Source organism: Lygodium microphyllum, chromosome 24 (assembly GCF_053477565.2).
Source record: "Lygodium microphyllum isolate KBCC chromosome 24, Lygodium_microphyllum_v1.1.10, whole genome shotgun sequence".
NCBI classification, from domain to species: domain Eukaryota; kingdom Viridiplantae; phylum Streptophyta; class Polypodiopsida; order Schizaeales; family Lygodiaceae; genus Lygodium; species Lygodium microphyllum.
The window spans coordinates 69,520,106-69,530,308 of NC_141158.1; the positions used below are offsets into that span (position 1 = coordinate 69,520,106).

General features: G+C 35.8%; 1 pseudogene; it reads right to left on the minus strand.

Annotated features, from left to right (window-relative positions):
* Window positions 1-1,399: 1,399 nt before the first annotated feature.
* LOC148015216 (putative protein phosphatase 2C 62) lies at window positions 1,400-6,159 on the minus strand (annotated as a pseudogene).
* Between the last annotated feature and the right edge of the window lie 4,044 nt (window positions 6,160-10,203).

The following is a 10,203-nucleotide window of genomic DNA, read 5'->3' on the forward strand; positions in this document are numbered from 1 at the left end:
GTACTCACCCTAAGATGGTGATGGACAAGAGATCTCCCAAAATTAGTGTAAGTATAAAAAAAGATCCCTACATTAGCACTTCTTGCCTTTTTATAGTAAACCCTAGTACCATCATGGCAAAGGTATTTATATGGTTTATTTTTGTAAAGGTAAGTGAACTAATGTGGCTAATTTTCCTCATTATACAAACCATCCCTTTCCAGAGATGGTTTTGTCCTTAAAACTAAAGATAATGGGATGATAGACAAGTCATTAATGAAGCAAATCATATCGATGAAGATCCAAAAGCATGTGGAAGCACTTTCCATGAAGAAATCTCATAATGAACCTGAAACCGTGAAATGATTGCTTCCTGTCCAAACAGGGCTTTCCATGAAGAAATCTCATAATGAATCTGAAACCGTGAAATGATTGCTTCCTGTCCAAACAGGGCTGAATTTGTAAAACTACCATAAATTTTGATCGAAGTGTCCAAATTGAGTGTTTGTGGTATAAAAATGAAGTACACAACCCAAGAAATCAGCCCATACAATCAAAACAACTTCTTGATATCATTAAGGCAATTTAATTCATGACAATATTTGTATACAATAAGCTGTTCCTGCACAAATTGTCATAATTCTTCCCACAAGAGCCATGGAAAAATATCCAAATATGAAGAGGGTTGCAAAGTGGACTCTTCCATAGGTAGCCCCTTCCGTTTAATAAAAAATTCAGTAGTGCTCAGTTCCTAAGAAGCTTCTCAAGCTTTCCAACGATTTTTTAGGTTCATAGACAATAAACCCTTCTTCATCAAGTGGTGGAAGCTCTTCAATAACTTGTATATCTGGCCCAACATATTTCTTCAATTGTGATACATGAAAGACATTATGTAAGCAGGTAGTAGAAGGTAATTGGAGCTTATATGCAAGATTTCCAATCGTTTTCAACACCAAGTATGGGCCATAAAACCTGTGAGCCAACTTGTTGTGCCCTCCTTTGTGAGGGAAGTATATGGAGACTTGGGAACTTTCAAAAAGACCTAATCTCCAACATCAAATTTCGTGTGCCTCCTCCTATCATCAGTATAGGATTTCATGACATCTTGTGCCTTCCTTATATTCTCTTTGCATTGCTTCATAAGCATGCTTTCCCCCCCACACACACACACACACACACACACACACTCTCTCTCTCTCTCTCTCTCTCTCTCTCTCTCTCTCTCTCTCTCTCTCTCTCTCTCTCTCTCTCTCTCTCTCTCTCTCTCTCTCTCTCTCTCCATTGTATCTATAGTTGTATAATTGAATAGGTCATAGTCTCCCATGAAATCTTGCATCTTGGAGATCTCATCAAAGATTTGTTTTCTACATCATGCAAAATATTTTTTTACCTTATAGGGATTTGGTAAGGAGTGGCCACATCATTGAAATCGGACCACAATGGAAGATATATCATCCTTTCTCTTTCGTGCAAGAGCAGCTTCTGTAAGCTTTTTAACTGCTGCTTCAAGATCCTTTACCTTTCGAATTAAATTGACAGCTTCTTGATTTTCCATAACCTTCCACAATCCATCATGTGCCCAAATAAGAAATGCATCAGTCTCATCAAGTTTCATGTTGTGAACATCTAGATCTAATGTCAAATGCACTTTCAGATTCTTATCTCCAAAGGCATGGGTTACAACAAGTTGTCCATCCACTCGTGGCACATCTCTTGGAATTGTTATAACAAAACCTCCCTTGTTTTCAATGATTCTTCTTTTTGTCTTTGGTTCATGATCACTGAAAGCTGAATTGCATATCCAACTCTACTTAGAACAACTCTAGGATCACCCACATTTGCAACAATGAGCCTTTGACCATTAGCAAGGATGGCAATAATAGTCGTAGATCCACCGAGTCCCAGATCAAAAGCTCTATGTAGAATGACTTGATATGTGATTTCATAAGCTTTGTGGATAGCTGCCATTGGATTCTTCACAAACTCAGGCTGTGTTATTATATTATCGAAGAGGTGACTTTGCAGGTAATGAGGTACATCATGTCCAATATGGCCATTGAAAATTGCAAAAAGTACAAGCTCTTGATCCTTGAATTGTCGGAACTCGGTGTCTCCTGAAGAGGAGGAGGATGATGAAGATTGCAATCCAGCAGCAAGCCTAGCTTGCTCTTTTAATGATCAAGCATTTCAATCGAAAGCTCAAGTTTCAAGCTTCAAGGCATGTATCGGCCTTGATTTTTTAAAGCATGCCTCCCTTTGGTTTGAGCAGAGATCTATGCAAATGAGAAATTTTACAGACCTGCTTGCAAGAACACCTAAATGAAACAAATGAGAGACTGGAAAGCACATTGTTTGTACAATGGAAGGTTGAATGAATAGTGTCAGGCAAGTTAAGGCAGGAGGGGGGAAAGAAGAGAAAAAAACAATCGCATGTTCTTGTAACCCTCCAAGAATGGTTATGACCATACTCCATGTGTCAAAGGCTTTAACAAGCATTCAAGTCATTGATGTAAAAGAAAGAAGATATGCAAGGAAATCCACCATTGAAGTTCAGAGAAAATCTTGAGAGAGATGAGAAAGAAGAAAATAAACCCTACTTTCAAAAAGTAGAGGTAACTTTAGTCCCTGCTAGTTTTCCATAGCTCTTCTTTTAACAAATGTCGTTCAAAATAAGCCAAAATTTGATGACGAATTGCTAAAATAGCTGAAGCCTGCCATTATCCATTGGTTCATACCAAGAATTTCCATCTTGGTCATATTTTATGATAGGTCTCCATGTCTAACCATAGTTATGGAAGAAATAACTCTTGTGGACTGAATTTTAATAGCGTTTTCCACTCCCTAGTCACTGCAACTAGATTTAATGCATGAAAGTGACTTCTGACAGGATCTAAAATATTGCTCTAATACCAATGTAAAGAAGGCCTATTCTACCATGGAAATCAATAAGAAAACTAATGAACTAAACTAAGAAATAAGAGGAAACAATATGAAATTCTTCAATCACGGTCATGCCATAGACATCTTCCATTATACCATAGCACAATGTAGCCATGGGAGATGAAATCAAGATACAAGAAAACAAAGTTTGGTACTCACCCCAAGATGGTGATGGACAAGAGATCTCCCAAAATTAGTGTAAGTGTCAAAAAATATCCCTACATTAGCACTTCTTGCTTTTTTATAGTAAACCCTAGTACCATCATGGCTAAGGTATTTACATGGTTTATTTTGGTAAAGGTAAGTGAACTAATGTGGCTAATTTGCTTCATTACAAAGGATATCATCAAAGAATACTAAGACACATTTGAAGAGGAATGGCTATAGTATCTTATTCATCAAGCTCTAAAAAGTGATTGGGATGTTAGTTAACCCAAATGGCATAACCCTCAATCAGTCCTAAAGGCTATTTTGATCTCAATCCAACCTCAAGTCTATCTATCTTTGTGAAATACTTTTCCCCTTAAGCTCGTGCACAGTAAATCATCTACTCTAGGAATGGGGTACACGTTCTTTATTTTGATCTTGTGAGGTCCCTATAATCAATGCACATCCTGAAGGAGCCATTTTTCTTATTGACCAACAAGATTGGTGAGGCATAGGGCGAAGAACTAGGTTTAAATTAGGATCCCATCTCTAATAGATCCTTGATTTTGTTAGCACTCTTCAAGCTCACATTTAAATAACCTGTAGGATGGCTTATTCATTGGTTTTGAGTGAGGCTCCAAAACAATAGGGTGGCCAGCCACTCTCTTAGGAGGTAATGCTATAGACACTATGAATAAATCTTTGTACTCCTCAAGAAGAGCCATTAATGCTACTTCATTTGTTGATTCTTCGATTTGATATGATACTTCTTTATTCAGGAGTAATATAAATATTTGAGTGCTTATTATGGATTCCTTTCAAATGGATAAGTTGTCCATCACTAACAAACTCCATATACAGCTTTGAGAGATTCATTGTAATCTTTCCCAATGTCATCAGTCAATCACACCATAGTACCATATCTACAAGATCCATTTCCAAAGCAAGAAAGTTCTCCTTTGCATCATAGGTTTTAGCCACAATTGTATGGGAACCTATGAGCACATTTGGATGATGATTTCTTCTTCTCCATTAGTTACTTGTACCTTAATGGGTTGTTGTAAATCAACAAGTAGACATCTCAATCTATCAATGGTTAATTTATTCACAAAGCTATGGGTATATCAGTGTGACATGGTATTACTATTATTTCTACACTAAACATCTCCTCTTCCTAGCTTCTTATAACTCACAATTCAATTCCAAAAGTAGACATAGACTTGTCGTTCTTTTGAAGTTAATTTATTTGCTCACATTCAACCCAACATTCCCTAGAAACAGGTGAAATTTTTTTCATTTGTTGCACATGACTGTTTATTTTAGATTCTTGCTCTTCTAAATACATATCTAGAAGTGAAATGTTTTCTAAATATCATCTATCCCTAAATTGGAATTCTGACTTCTCTTTTTGTAGCTCAGTAATTTTCTTCATCCCTTCATTCCAGTCGCTATTGCCTCACGCTCTATTTCCAATTTCTCATTTAATTCTCTAATTATTTTTTCATAACTACTTTGGCATCCGTCTATTCAAGGCTGAAGATGGGTCATTCTTATCATTATTTAATGCCAACCATTGTAAAGGTTTGCAACTGTCCATTTCTCTTATCTTTTTCCATCTTTTCCAAGTGACCATAATAAGACCTTTTAGCAACGACTAGAAGTTGTTCAAACCTAAAAGGCAGAACATGTACCTCGTAAGGAAAGGTAGAAACTAAATTATCCTTGAACTCATAAATATCATCTTAGTAGCACCCGTTTCCTCATTACTTGATGAAGAATTTGTCATCGTTTCATCCATCTCTTCCTCTTTTGAGTCATTAATGGAAAAGGACTCTAACATTTGATACTCAAAAAATGCATCTTCACATTCACTTTCCTCTGCATCCTCAACGTATTTATATTCCCTGACTGAAATCATTAAGCAATCTAAGGTAGTTTCTTTTGATGTAGATAACCAGTGAGTAATATCACTATTAGAATCATTATTCGATGAAAAATTTAAAGCATATTCACTAATACCCACTTGTTTTTCTTTATGAGGTTGATGTATTGTATTCACCTCTACTTTTTCTACTCTTGTTGGTGATTGTGACTTAAATACCTAGGCATAAGGGGCTTTGTTATCAGTCCTCTCTACTTCCATATCATAAAACTCACTATTGGATTTCTTGTCCATTTTGTTAACCACTTCATCTCCTGAATCCCTCAAAAAATCCTTTGAGATAACTTGTATCTTAAGCCTATCATTTTGAGGACCAATCACAATTGAAACTTTATACCAATCTTGACTACATTGTGCTTGGTATGACTAAGTGTGACCTAGCAACACAAAAATGAAGAAATATTTGTCGATGAATGGAATACTAAGTAATTCACATGAAATTCTAGCCTAGCTATTATAGATTTCACATTATGAAGTAATCCCAAAGGAATCACTTTCCTTTGATTAGCCACACATAAAACTATATGGGTAGGTTCTAGATTCTTCAACCCTAATTCTTGCATCGTCGCCTTTATCATTAAATTAACTAAATCGCCATCTAATTGTACTTCACTCAACAAATGAAAATTGATGGTAATATCAATAATTCGTGCCCTTGGATCCTCAAATAGATCCACTATTTTTACTTTCTTAGTTGTCTTCCTTTTGGATGCATTTGCACTTACCTTAGAAGCGCGAGTCTTGATCCTTTTACTTCTATGTTGAACTAGCTTGTGATAAAGCTCCCTTTGGGCAGATAGGTACTATTTCAAGCAATTTCATGAGATTAAGTGTTAAATGTACTTCCTCTAGTGCTTCCAAAGATCATAGGCCTTGTTCATCCTTTTCGCTTGCTCTTTTCTTCCCTCCATTGGAGGTACTAGTCTTTCAGGAAAAGGAGCTACCTTCACTTGAATTTTAGAATTTGCTAGGGGCATAAGTAATAACAGATGATCAGAAGAGTATTGAGGAGAGTCCAATTCATGTAGCTCTATATTAGGATCTACATCCTTAGATTTATTCTTTGCAACTTCTTTCAATTGCAGACTCTCTTTCTCCAAACCTTGCTCCTTTTGTTGCTGCCTTTGTGCTCTAGTAATGACACTAATCATGGGGTCAGCCTTAAAAGTCACCCTATGAGGTAGGATATTAACACTACTCTCTTTTCCTTTCATTTCTACTTTAAGTAGATTTGCAATAGATGTCGAAGGATCATTGAAGGTTTGCTTTCCTTTTTCATTAGTCTTATTATCCTCTTGCTTGGGGCAGTTCTCTTCATAATGCCCCTCTCAACCACACCTCCTGCAAAGAGGGGTCTAGTCTTGATTTTTGTGGGCATTTAGGTGATATGTTGCTATATGGCCTTCCTGTTGGCATTGATAACAAATTTTTGGTCCTCTAGGACTTTGCCGTCCATTTTGCCCCATTGTATTACAAAAACTAACATTATTTCTCATGAAATGGAAATTTATCCCTTGATTCCCATCACTGTTATAATTGTTTTGAGGCCTTGGGGGTCTGCTTTGGGTAGGCAATCCAATGACCTAAAAAGTTGATTGGGTGGTCCAATCTCATAAGTAATGTTATTGCAATCCATGTAATTGTAAATTCTTTGTATCACACGAGCCTATTGCTATTCTTGGCCTATTTTATGCCAATAGTTTGCATCCACATGCCTTATGCATTAGTTTTGAAGGAGTTAGGAATTCAATATAGCCACATGGCCATACCCATGACACACATGAGATGTTCGATCTTGGTGGGTTTGAAGCTGAATTGCTAGACGGCCATTGTGCCTTAGAGGCTTGTGTCCTTATTGAATAAAATTTCTTTAATGGTGCTTGGATTGCACCCATTATTTTGCCTTTTAATTTTCCCAGGGACTTTGTAATGTCTGCTACTTTAGCTTCACCTAATGTAGACTGAGTCTAGAGCATAGATGGCATGCCTGTTTGCATCATATAGGAGGATGGAATTGAGTTGTACAGATTCAAAGCTACATTTGGTAAATTTGAGTTTGCAGTTTGCAAGTGAATTTAAAGGAACACTCACATAGGACACGTTCTTATGCACCCTGCTTGAATTAATATTGGGATATTCCATTCAAGGTTCTTTGAATAAATCATTCCATTGTTGTTGGTTGAGTTTTACTTCTTCCCACCATTTAGCATGTATTTCAGCATCTACCTGTGTAGTTAGCCTTTGTAGGCTAACATGCTCATGGACTTTGGGATTAAGCCTATTAATAAATTTATACTTTTGCGTAGGTTCAGATTCATATTTCAAATAAATTTTTCCATATTCCCGATATAATGCTTGTTACCTTCGGTTGCTCCTTGGGATAAATAGTCCAATTGAAGAGTCAACTAATCTTGGAAACCTTGTCGTTGAAATTTTTCTAAGAATGCTCTTGTCAAGGCAGCATATATCCCTCTATTTTGAGCATCTAGGTTGTTGCATTGCCTTGTGCCTTCATCTTTTAACATTGCTGGAAAGATATGAATCTTTTGATCATCATCCAGTATCTCATTAGCTACACAAGTCACCTCAAACCTTTTAATATGCGCACCAAGATCTTCATCCCATAGTCCCCCAAATTGGGTAAAATTAGTTAGTCTTATAGGATTGCGAGCCATTACTTCTCTAAATAATGTCCCTAACCCAAAACCTTGAGTAAGGTCAAACCACATAAATTCCTTGGGCTCCTTTGAAAAGGGATCTTGATCCCAACTCATACATGTCCCTTGATTTCTCTCTTTGATGAGGGATACATAACAAGGACCATAATCCCAAATGAAACACTTGCTCTAGCTCTTTAAATAGTTGGTCTAACCCAAATTTATATTTTGAATCCCAACTAAATGAAGATTCATCACTCCCTATCGTGGTGTTGGTCTCACTTGCTATAGTCTTGCTTTGCCTACTCTTTTCCCAAAGGGGATTATTGGTACTTGAAACCACTCGGTCCTAATGATACAAATATATTTTGCTTTTTTTTAATGGTGTTATATTAGGTTCCAAGAGGCTTCTTGTTTGAGCTAGATGTCACATTTATGCCCAAATTTAGTAACACATTTGCCCTTTGTAGCCTCTCTAGTAGCCAAGTCAAGCTGCTTGTTCTCTTGCTCGTCGTTGATCTTAGGCTTCATTTTGTTGTCTTCATCGCTCCTTAGAATTCATCTACAACTAGTTTAGTACCTACTAGTATCATCCTCTACAATTTCTTTCTACTTATGCATTTTCTCTAAAGCTCTAAAGTTAGGGTTTTCGCAAGGGCATACGCCCTCAATAGTTTGAGAATACCTGGCAATTTTGGGTCTACTTCTCCACAAGGCAGTTTCTCCTCCTGCTTAGGAATTAAACCTAAGATTTTTGCGACCTCCCTTACATCTTTTGTGTCAAAAGTAACTTCCAAGCCTCTAGGTGCACGAATCCAAGGCAACACATCATCCCACTCAACCCTTTTAAATGTTCAATAGCTATCTGATAGTACCAATCAAAATGGTATGATGGGCTACTCGTATTTATCTCAATTTCATCTACCAACCCAAAATGTGCCACTAAGAAAACAATGGTTTGTGCATAGTCATTATACCCCCATTTCCAAGAGGATAGTTATTCTACGTCTATAATTAGTTGTGGCTGAAATATTTGTCTCGACTAAATCTATGACTCTTGCCCAATCTAATACTTGCCTTTGGCAATCTTGGGGTAGATTTGAAAAATAGTCCCTTACAAAAGAGACTTCGTATTCACTCATTGATTTCACAAAAGTGTACCTAGGATTTAAATGTTCTAGGGAGATTCACCACTCATTCAAGTGCACTTGACTCTCGAAAAATGTGGCAAAAATGACTTAGCCAAAGGCTAAGCCACTTTAAACTAGGTTTTCAAGCCAACTCCTAAGAGTTGTTGCAGTAGATAGGCGGGATCTATCACTAATTTTTATAACTTTGACTAACCTTGCAAGTATTTACAACACTCTTTTTATAGTAGTCCAATCAATGCTCCACAATGTCTAGAAACTAAATAAGTCTACACAATTCCAGCTCCTTTTTACTTCCCTTTTTATAATGACTCATGGCTAGGTCTCTAGATTAGGTACTAGAATTCTAATCCTAAGCTAGCTATGGCTTCTCCCCCATCTTACAAGGATGGCTCCTCATAATTTGCTCCTTGCCATGCTTGTGGCGGTTTATCCAGGAATTGCATTTAGTTTGACTTTGAAAGAAGTTTGTCTTAGAATGTAAATCTTCTTGATCTATAATTGTACTTCTATTTAAATTACTATTTAAATTTCTTTCTCCACCTTTTATGAATTAATTATTTTTATTAATTTAAAATAAAATCATTAAAAAGAAATCAACCTAATGTTCCTCAAAAAAACCCATAAATCTTAATCCCTTCCCAAAAGGCAACCCTTCTCTATAACATAAAGTTCGTCCTTGCATTGTAAATGTTTAAGTAATTAAATTATTTCAAGTTTCGATGGAAACATCATTTTTCCCTTTCTTTAAACTAAATAGCAAATAAAATAACAATTTTCTCACTATCAACTTTCACATACAAAATTGATTTTTTTGAAACCCAAGAATCTCCCCAAATTAATAAATTATGATATTAGCCCTCCTCTCTTGCCTTTTCTCAAACAACCAAATAATGTCTATATAAATAAAATATGAAATTTTAGCATTGATGCTGAGGCTTACCATCATGCCATCACATTAATTAAATGTCAATTCGAGTTTTGTGTTTGTGAAATATTACATTTAGTTTTGCAATGGTAATCTGTCCCATATTATTTCCTTCTCATGGTAACAAACAAACTTATCAATATTAATACTAATGAGAAATTGTCATGCACTTTCCCCACTCCCATGTGTCATGAATTGATATAATGCATACATTTTCATTTTGCATACAGTGGAAAACATTAGGTTTATGTGCAATTTAAAAAACCTCATTTAAATTATTATTTTTAATATCAAAAGAAAATTAAATTTAAAAATTAGATTCTTAAATTCCTTGCAAATTATCATAATTTTTTGATGAGTATACATAAATTTCCACTAATAAAACCCTTAATTCACCCAAAATGATCAATTTTTGAATTTTTAAATATAATAAAGTTTATTAGAAAAATATAAAAAAATAAA